The sequence below is a fragment of the Scyliorhinus torazame genome, chromosome 7 (assembly GCF_047496885.1).
Source record: "Scyliorhinus torazame isolate Kashiwa2021f chromosome 7, sScyTor2.1, whole genome shotgun sequence".
NCBI lineage: Eukaryota > Metazoa > Chordata > Chondrichthyes > Carcharhiniformes > Scyliorhinidae > Scyliorhinus > Scyliorhinus torazame.
Genome location: NC_092713.1, coordinates 101,375,663 through 101,385,153, shown reverse-complemented (window position 1 = coordinate 101,385,153; position 9,491 = coordinate 101,375,663). Strand labels below are relative to the sequence as shown.

At 44.9% G+C, this 9,491-nt stretch overlaps 1 long non-coding RNA gene across 3 annotated transcripts; it reads right to left on the bottom strand.

Annotated features, from left to right (window-relative positions):
• Nucleotides 1-2,384: 2,384 nt before the first annotated feature.
• LOC140427310 (uncharacterized) lies at nt 2,385-7,685 on the bottom strand. 3 transcript variants are annotated; one of them, XR_011948460.1, is made up of 4 exons: nt 7,551-7,666; nt 6,774-6,971; nt 5,284-5,417; nt 2,385-3,234 (listed from the first exon to the last, which is right to left on the bottom strand). It is a non-coding gene; the product is annotated as an uncharacterized lncRNA (long non-coding RNA). The 3 variants fall into 3 exon arrangements; XR_011948459.1 differs by having other exon boundaries at nt 2,386-3,234; nt 5,284-5,414; XR_011948461.1 differs by lacking the exon at nt 6,774-6,971 and having other exon boundaries at nt 2,391-3,234; nt 7,551-7,685.
• Between the last annotated feature and the right edge of the window lie 1,806 nt (nt 7,686-9,491).

The window sequence follows — 9,491 nt, the reverse complement described above, 5'->3', positions numbered from 1 at the left end:
GCAGGTTTGAGGGGCTGAATTGCCTACTCCTGCTCCTAGTTCTTATGTTATATTTTTATGTTAATTCCAGCTTCTCCAATCTATCCTCATATCTGAATTCACTCAGCCTGGAACAATACTCGTGAACGTTTTCTACACCCTCCTGAAAGCTTTCACATTCTTGCAAAAGTGTCTTAGCCAAAAGTGAGCTCCACCTGAGGTCAGATCAATATAAAAGTTCAACATCACTTCCTTGCTTTTGTCCTCTATTTATAAAGCCCATTTCCCATCTGTCTTGTTAAGTGCTGTCTCGACCCACCATGCCACCTTCAATGATTTGTGCACATATACTCCCAGGTCTCTCCTGTTCTTCCTACCAAGTTGTATTACTTCACACTCCTCATGCAAAATTAATTTGCTGCATGCCCACCCCTTCCATAACCCGGTCCATGAATAAAAGCAAAATACCGCAGATTCTGGGGATCTGGAATAAAAACAGAAAGTGCAGAAAAACTCAGCAGGTTTGGCAATTTCTGGGAAACAATTCATATTGGACTGGAAACATTAAGTTTGTTTCTCTCTCCATAGATGTTGCCAGAACTATTGAGTTTTTCCAACACTTTCTGTTTTTATGTCTTCTTGAAGTCGATTGAAGCTCTGCGCCAATTGCAACGCGGTGGCTGAATCGGACCCAATATTAAATGATTTTATTTTGCAAGACGTTGTCCGGTGCCATATGAATCAATTTTCCACAAGATGTTTTGATTTGGGCAATGTTTGATGGTATATAAATCACATTTGATAGCAGGTATTTTTGTGCTTCTCGCAGTGGTGATGACATGACATTTTACTGAATTTCTTCTCAAATTTTGCCTCTATTAACCAGCATATTGTCCATAGATGAGGAGCCATTTTGGATTTACATTAACATATGTCTGTGAATTCAACCAACTAATGGCACTTCATGTTTTTGCAATTCTTGCTCTGGCAACCTCACAACACCTTGGCTGCTCATACCAGCAGTAGTATAGTTGGAATTGGACAAATGAAACATTAAAAATGGTTTACTAAATCTCACTTGATGTGGATCTCTTAATGACATTAAAATTTAACTGGAACCTGGATGTTGGTGAGCAGAGCTCCGAGTATACACAAAAATACTTTCCTTGATGAGAGAATGACCAGAGGCAGCAATATTTTCCGTCTGCTGACCTTTGCAATAGTGTAAGCAAGTACCAGTCTCAAACTGGCACTTGTAGGGCAAGTATGACATTATGTGTCTGGATGCTATTGAAGGGCCGCAGATTACTGGCCCACAATTTCCTTTCCGGATTATTGACTTGTCAACAAAGGGAACAAACTTTTTCTTTGCAAGTACCAATGGCTGCCATACATCTGCTGCTGAGGAGAATGAGACAACAGACACTGAAGACCCGTACCAGTTGCTTGAAGGTGTAAGGTTAATTGTAAGCCAGTAATGACAGCCTTGGAGAAGCAACAAGGCGCTGGGAGGGAGAACAGTAACGATACCAGTTTTGGCAAGATCACATCGTGCATGAGAAAGAGGATATTGATTTCTCCTTACAATCGTATTTTTGACACAATCTGCTTCACTATGTCAGCACCTGCTAGGCATAGACATAAAATCTTATAATGCAGAAGGAGGCCATTCAGCCCATCTAGTCCGCACCGACCCACTGAAAGAACACCCCATCTAGGCCCATGCCCCCACACCATCCCCATAAGCCTTTAATCCCCACCTAACCTTTTGGACACTAGGGGTCAATTTTAGGAAGGCCAATCCACCTAACCTGCACATATTTGGACTGTGGGAGGAAACCGAAGCACCCAGAGGAAACCCACGCACACACGTGGAACATGTGCAAACTCCACGCTGTCATCCAAGGTTGGAATTAAACCTGGGTCCCCGGCGCTGTGAGGCAGTCGTGCTAACTACTGTGCCACCGTGCCGTCCCACCGTGCCAAACCGAGAAAAAAATACTTAACAAACACTGTTATACTCTTTAATGAGAAAATGTTTCTTTAAACTATTTGATTAAAAAAAAGCAGACTGGAATTTCCCTTGGATGGTCTGTGACAAATTCACTACAGGTCGTGTTACTCAACTTGAAAGTGACTTGTGTCAATCCCTGATCTTTACAAAATTAGCTGATGTCACCTGTTCTAGCAGTGGTCATCACAACTGGCCTAAGGTGCTAAAAATGTATCACAAAGACTTAACATCAACATTTGACTATGTAATATTAGACAATGTACAGAAAGTACTTCATATTCGTGAAAAATTTCAGAACATAAACCCAATATGCTGTTTCAGTTTACCCTGCTGCAGGAGCTTCTAAAAGGGCTGTTTCTAATGCGGAGCTTACTGCATGGACTGTCGCACAGAGAATTTATGTACCATTTAAAACATCTATGGAGATTTGTTTTTCAAAATAACACTGCAAACTGTTGTTTGCATAAACTGTGTTTATTCAAAGTGACCAGTTATCCAAACAAAGGGACTCTGTAATAACAATGTATGAGGGGGTGTACAATTATGCACAGTCTTCAGTTCAAAATCAACTAGCTTGAAATTCAGCATTATGCATTCATCCAGTACTGTATTACTATTTTCAATCTTGCATTGTTCAACAATTGCTAATACCTTAGTTCCAGTTATGTTTGAATATCATTACCCACGTTTGCAGTGACGCCTATTCAAAAATACTTAATGGATCAAGTGACACCACCTAGTGTAGAATGGAGTCACATAGACCAGGAAAGTTCCAAATTCGAATTCTGTCAAGACTGAATTAGCGGATATTTGGAATGCTGTAATTATCCAGTATCCACTGTGCTGGTGTTTGTAAAGCTTGGCCTAGACTCCTGTTACTGATCACCATTGCTACTCTGCAGGCATCTGCTAATCGGGGAAGGATAGGATCAGGCTTATCTGGTGCATAAGGTCTACCATTACTCGTTATCCCTTGATTTGGTTTGATTTGATTTATTATTATCACAAGTATTAGTATACAGTGAAAAGTATTGTTTCTTGCATGCTATACAGACAATGCATACCGTACATAGGGAAGGAAGGAGAGACTGCAGAATATAATGTTACAGTTTATAGAGTAGAGGGTGTAGAGAAAAGATCAACTTAATACGAGGTAAGTCCATTCGAAAGTCTGATGGCAGCAGGGAAGAAGCTGTTCTTCAGTTGGTTGGTACGTGTCCTCAAGCTTCTGTATCTTTTTCCTGACGGAAGAAGGTGGAAGAGAGACAATACAACAATATCAAAGGATAGTCAGAATTTCTGAAACTAATTACTTCCTTCAGGAATAGAGGATAAGCAATGGTAATGGTGGAGAAGGAGCTGAATATATTCCTCATTTTCAGTTTCTATTTTTATAGTTTTAAAATAATTGCATTTTATGAAAGTCATGGAACGCATGTTGTTTTTTGTGTGTGGAACTGGGGAATAAGGGAAGCGATTCAGCATTGCAGCAAAACTAATTCACCAATTAAATTTGGGAAACATTTTCCAATATTGGCGTAGAGATGACAGGGACACTGAGTGTCACACTTGGTCGAGTTGTGTAAAGATTGCAGCGATGAATCTTTTAGAGTCATGTATTGCTGCACATTTACAGTGAGCATCCAGACTGTAATCCCACATTCAAAGGTGAATAGCAGCTGTCTGATGAGATCTGCATGTTTGGTGCCAAAATGCTTTGCCACATTTTCTGAAGGCTGCAAGTGTAGGACGAGTGCAGGAGGGAAGTACATAGTGCCTGAGAGGAGATAGTGCTCTGTGTCAGTGCTGCCAGGGAACCTGCTCCAAATGTTGAAAAAGCTTGTAGACCCTGCAAGATCAGCTGACTTTGCTGACAAATAAAAATACCTTGTTTATTTATGTAAACATCTGAATCTTTGGTGATATTCTGGTGGTATCTTCGACCATGATGCTGGTAGTCACATATGTAACCATTATTTCGCTGCTCCATTCTTGACTAACTAAATGGGACCATGTGCTTGAACTAAAGGGAAGTTATTGTTCCCAGGGACCCTCATGTTCAGCATTCCTTTTCTTTCACCTAATAGTAGCTTTGTAGACTACCATCTAATAAAGGCGTCATGGCCCATCAAGCTTGTAAACATTCACATTCATTATTCTATGCTCAAAGACCAGCTGCATGTAAATGGAGAGACATCCTTTTTGTTTAGGAAGGCTGTTAATTACATGCCATCCATAATGGCCTCCGTTGTAGTGAGATTGGCCACAAGGAAATAGTCGGTCTGTTCTTCTGCTGTCTGCTCTCTGTGGAGAAGTGGATGCAGAAGTTATCCGGTGAACAAACCAACTGTCATTTACTTGATGTATCGGTGCACTGGTTGTCATGTAGTGCAGCATATACTTCCTACTGTGTATCCGTTTGTATAGATTTTCAAATCTCCGATCATCTTGACAGCAGCCAGTCAAGTTACCAAGTTGTGGGATGAGTCTGACATTCCTCAAGAAGATGTCATATTCTGTGACTGCCTCCAAAATAAAACAGATCAGATCAGACATGTTTGGGCCGATGTTCTTCACTCAGTGAGGCACGATCAATTTGGCTGGAGACGAAGTTGAATTCAAACTGAGGCTTTATTAGTATCTGAAGTGTGGCCTCCTACAGCAGCTGACGAAATGGCTGCTAGCTGAAGGCCACGCATATTTATAACCCGGCTCCTGGGCGGAGCTAGCATGCAGGGGTTCAGGTGAACCTGTAGTGCAGGTTGTACCGTACAACCCTTAATGTAGGAACACAGTGGTTTACCACACTCAGTACTCATGGATCTTTGGGTAAGGCTGCCCCCAGTGTATAGATGCCCGGCCTTGCATTTGTCCCTTCCTTCTCCTCCAAAACAACGAGGGGCAGAGTCAATAGAATGTTGATTGTAGTAGAAGGGTCTGGCACATATAGGGTTAATATGGGACTGAGTGCAGTACCGCCCACACAGTGATGTAAAAAGGCACATGACCCAGACGCATGATCAGTGTGGTGTTGATCAGAGACGTGCATAGGCCTAAGCATGGCCATAGCTCCTAGCCTGTACCCTTTATTACACATCTGTAAATAGTTTGAATAGTTAATAAAGACTTACAGTTAATCAACAGAAGACTATGGAGGCTTCTTTGAGACATACCATTCTGTAACCAGCACCCTTCCAACATTGATCTTCAGAGTTATTTTTGTACCTTAAACTGCAACAACTGCTCATAACACAGAAAATAGCAGCAAAGCCACAAAGGTTAACACTCACTGTATATGCAGAAGCTGTGCGACCATCAGGTGCTCAACACATCAGACGGGCGAATGCCAACCATATTGGCAACATTCATTATGCGTTCATTTTGCACCAGTATTTGTGCCTTCATGTCAAACAACAGATGGCTGCTGGGTGACAAAACATATCTATTTAATCCTGGCTCATGACTCTGTGCCGTAACTCAACCAAACCCACACATTGTCAGTATGAGTGTAATGAGATCCATGATGTTACAAGAAGCAACATAAAACAGAATATTTGGACATTTTTGTGATATTTGGACAACCAGCCCTGTGTTCCCATTCGTGGTGGTTTGTATCTTCCACAACCTGGCCACCATGAGGCCACAGCCCTTGCTACCAGGGATACGGTGAGCAGCTCCGAAGCATGAGGAGGAACTGGACTGTCCCTGATCACCATATTTTATTTGATTAAGGTTCTGCTCAACACAATCCCAAATCTCAATTCTACAACAGTCACACAATTCACCATCCCTTTGTTATGGGCCATCACAGCATGGCTGGTGGCTGTGTGTATGAGAGAGATTGACAATGCTTCTTCCTCACCAAACCTTTGTTCCTCTTGCATTTCATGCTCTTGCACCAGTGGCATTCTTCGATATATGAAAAGTTAAATGCACAAGGATGGGGTTCTGGTGGGGGAATGGGGAGAAATAAAAGGTTAACTTTTATACCATCTGCAACTTATAAACAAGCAGAGATTTGGATGGGGGGGGGGGGGGGGGGGGGGGAGTTGGATGTGAGAAGGCGGATTAGGCAAGAACATATCTTCATCCTGAATCATTTTAGCCCCACCACTGACCATGGCCTCACTCGTGGCCACACCAATGCTTTACGGGAGTGAGGACATGTATCAGTGTCTGGCCTCTGCTGGTTAGTGCCTGCCGCCCTGTCGTGCAAGACAGATGGAAGTAAATGTGTGCAGTGTAATGTGTTTCTGCAAAAGTTAAATTACAGACAGAGGGTGGTTTTTTTCGTGCAATTGACTACGTGTTTCGTGGCGGGAGAGGTGGCCGGCCAGTGGCGGGATCTTCTGGTGCTGCCGTTGTCAACAGGGGTTTCTTGTTGAATGTATCCCTCACTACTGGAAACAGGGGCAGGGGCTGCACTGTCGACCGAACTGTAAAATCCCACCGGCGTGAACGGCTGGAAAATTCCAGCTCGTGTGTGAAAGCTGTGAGGTATGGATGTGAGACTTGGAGCAGAGCTAAATGTGTGAGGATGAGGTGGGACTATGAAAGTGAGATATGAGCTGGAGTCGATAGGAATTGTTGGTAGGTGAGTGAAGGGATGTGAGGAGTAGTCAGTGTCTCAGTCTAGTGCTTCAGATGTAAAGATGCGTTCACTGAACTGAACAATTTGTGCAAAGTCATCAAACCTCTTGTGGCACTTAATCCAGATGCTCGGAGCTGGATTGCTGGCATTGAGTGTGATGGTTACCTGCTCCTACTGCCTTCACTGTACCTGTCTGGAGGGCCTCTTGAACACCTGAGGGAATAGACCTCTCTCCTCCTGTCCACCTCCTACATCAATGCCTCCAGGTCAGCATCACAGAAGGTTGGGACACGATCTCTGCATGGTGTATTATTTCCACTCCTCTTTCTGCTCAGACACGCTTCTTGAACCACTTCCAGTACCTACTACAGCCAGAATATACGTCACCTGTAAAGGATGCAGTCTGATTCTAAACAGTGCAGGCTTGCTTTTGCTAACTTTGCATTAACTTGGTCTCCTTGCTGAGACATACAGCCACCAAGCAGCACACATCGCGCTGGGCAGAATGCTACTATCATTTCATTTAGGGGAGGCGATGGCATAGTAGTATTGTCACCGAACAATAATCCAGAGACCCAGGGTAATGCTCTGGGATCTCAGGTTCGAATCCCACCATGGCAGATGGGGAAATTTTAAGTCAATAAACATCTCAAATTAAAAGTCAAAGTCAAGTGAAACCATTGCCGATTGTCGTAAAAACCCATCTGGGAAGGTGCAGCACGGTCGCACAGTGGTTAGCACCTGGGTTCGATCCCGGCGCCGGGTCACTGTCCGTGTGGAGTTTGCACATTCTCCCCGTGTCTGCGTGGGTCTCACCCCCCACAACCCAAAGATGTGCAGGGTAGGTGGATTGGCCACGCTAAATTGCCCCTTAATTGGAAAAAATAATTGGGTACTCTAAATTTGTTTTTAAAAAAACAACTGGTTCACTAACGTCCTTCATGGAAGCAAACCTGTCGTCCTTACCTGGTCTGGCCTACAGTGACTCCCAACCCACACAGTGATGCGATTGACTCTTAACTGCCTCCCACTGAGATGGCCCAGTAAGCCACTCAGTTTAAAGGGAATTAGGGATGGGCAATAAATGCTGGCCCAGCCAGCGACAGCCGCAACCCAGGAATGAATTAATTTTTTAAAAAATTAGCATAAAGTTAGTGTGCTGCCTGCATCGCTTTAAATGGCCATGGGTTCATTGTGCATCATGATTCCCCTGTGCCCATTTTAAGGTCTTAGCCAACCTTTTCCCACTGTTCTTTATAGCTGCCCTGATGCTTTGTGAAGGCTTATACTTAGAGATCTACTTCACAGAATCTATCTTTTTAAAAAAAATCTTCTAAATTTCTTTCAACCTTATTTCTCCGTGATTTGGGGAACTAATAACTTGTTCCGGAACAGAAACATCTTCTCCAAATGCAAGCCAAAAAATAGTCAAAGTCCAACTGAGAAAACCTAACTTTAAATAATATTTAACAGTTGCCTTCCTCATACAGCTTACATTTAACACATGATGGTCAGGAATTACATTCAAGCATCAAAGTCCACTTTAACAAACAGCATGGGCATATAACACCCAATTGGGAAATCACACAATCGTGTGCGGGTTTTTCCAGTGGGGACCAGGTGAGATTGCTGAATGCCCAACAGAGTTTGCTAATGGGGCCCAGTTCTAAGACAGATAAAAACACATTTCTGCAGATGCTGGAATCTGAAACAAAAACAGAAAATACTGGACAGTCTCAGCATCTGTGATGAGAAAAGGGAGCTTTTCGAGTCCGGATGTCTCTTTGTCAATGTTGGAGAGAACTGGAAAAAGGGTCAGATATATACTGTAGTGGGGGTCATGGAGTGGTGGGGCTGGATAAGGGGCCAGCGATAGGTGGACATTGACAACGGAAGTGGTGATTTTTGCCAGTAAGGAGACCTTCACCAAGAATCACCGCTGGATCCCTGGAGACAGGTGAGTGCGGGTGTGTTGCAGGGTCACGGGGAGCTGATCAATTGTCCCTCTGGTAGGAATGGCCCGCACAGCAACCCCGCCATTATGCAGGCCCACCCGCTAGCTAGCCTGATCCGGCAACCTCCATTAGATCCCAACAATCAGGGGCAGGATTCTCCACTCAACATGGCCAGAAACACGAAACGCGAGTGGGGGGAGAATTGCGGCGCCGGGCGCCCGACAGAATACCATTCTCCGGTGCCTCAACAGCGGTGTGAATGTGTTCTACTCCACACGTACAGTAAACGCCGTTGGCATGTCAATAATGGGCCTGACACGGTATTCTCCGGGGCTCCAGCAATGCTCGGCCTTTGCCAGGAGGAATTACCGACAGCAAATTTCACTTGTGAACATCAGGAAACAGACGGCCTGGCTGCTGAGGGAGAGAGAGTAAGTAAGATATGTTCCCAGAGGCGTGACCATGGGTTGCTCTTCCTACTGCTGGCATGGCTGCTGGGGAGGGGCATGTGCCAGGACCAGGGGCGGTAGCAGGGGGTGACGGGGGGGTGACTAGGGGATGGGCAGTGTGGTGGAGGTGACCTGCCCCCCCCCCCCAGGGTGTCCAGGCATGGACCGCCATTACCGCGGCCTGCAAGGCTCTTGTTGCGCACGCCACTGATCACTCACCATGGCCCGAAGTTGCGCAGAGTGACACCGGCCATATGGGAACGGCTGGGGTAGGTGCGGGGATGGGGGAGGAGGGGTGGCTTGGGGGAAATGCGGGGGCGGGAGCTGCAGTGCAGACAGGGGCCACCTTGTAACCCGATGGACCTGGCTGGGCACAGGGCTACGCACCATGCTAACATATCTGACCTTCACCCCCTGCAGACAATGGACTTTGGAATCCAACCAGTAATGGTGACCTTCATCCTGGCTGCCGCATCCCTGGGGGATGCACTGAGGCTGTACAA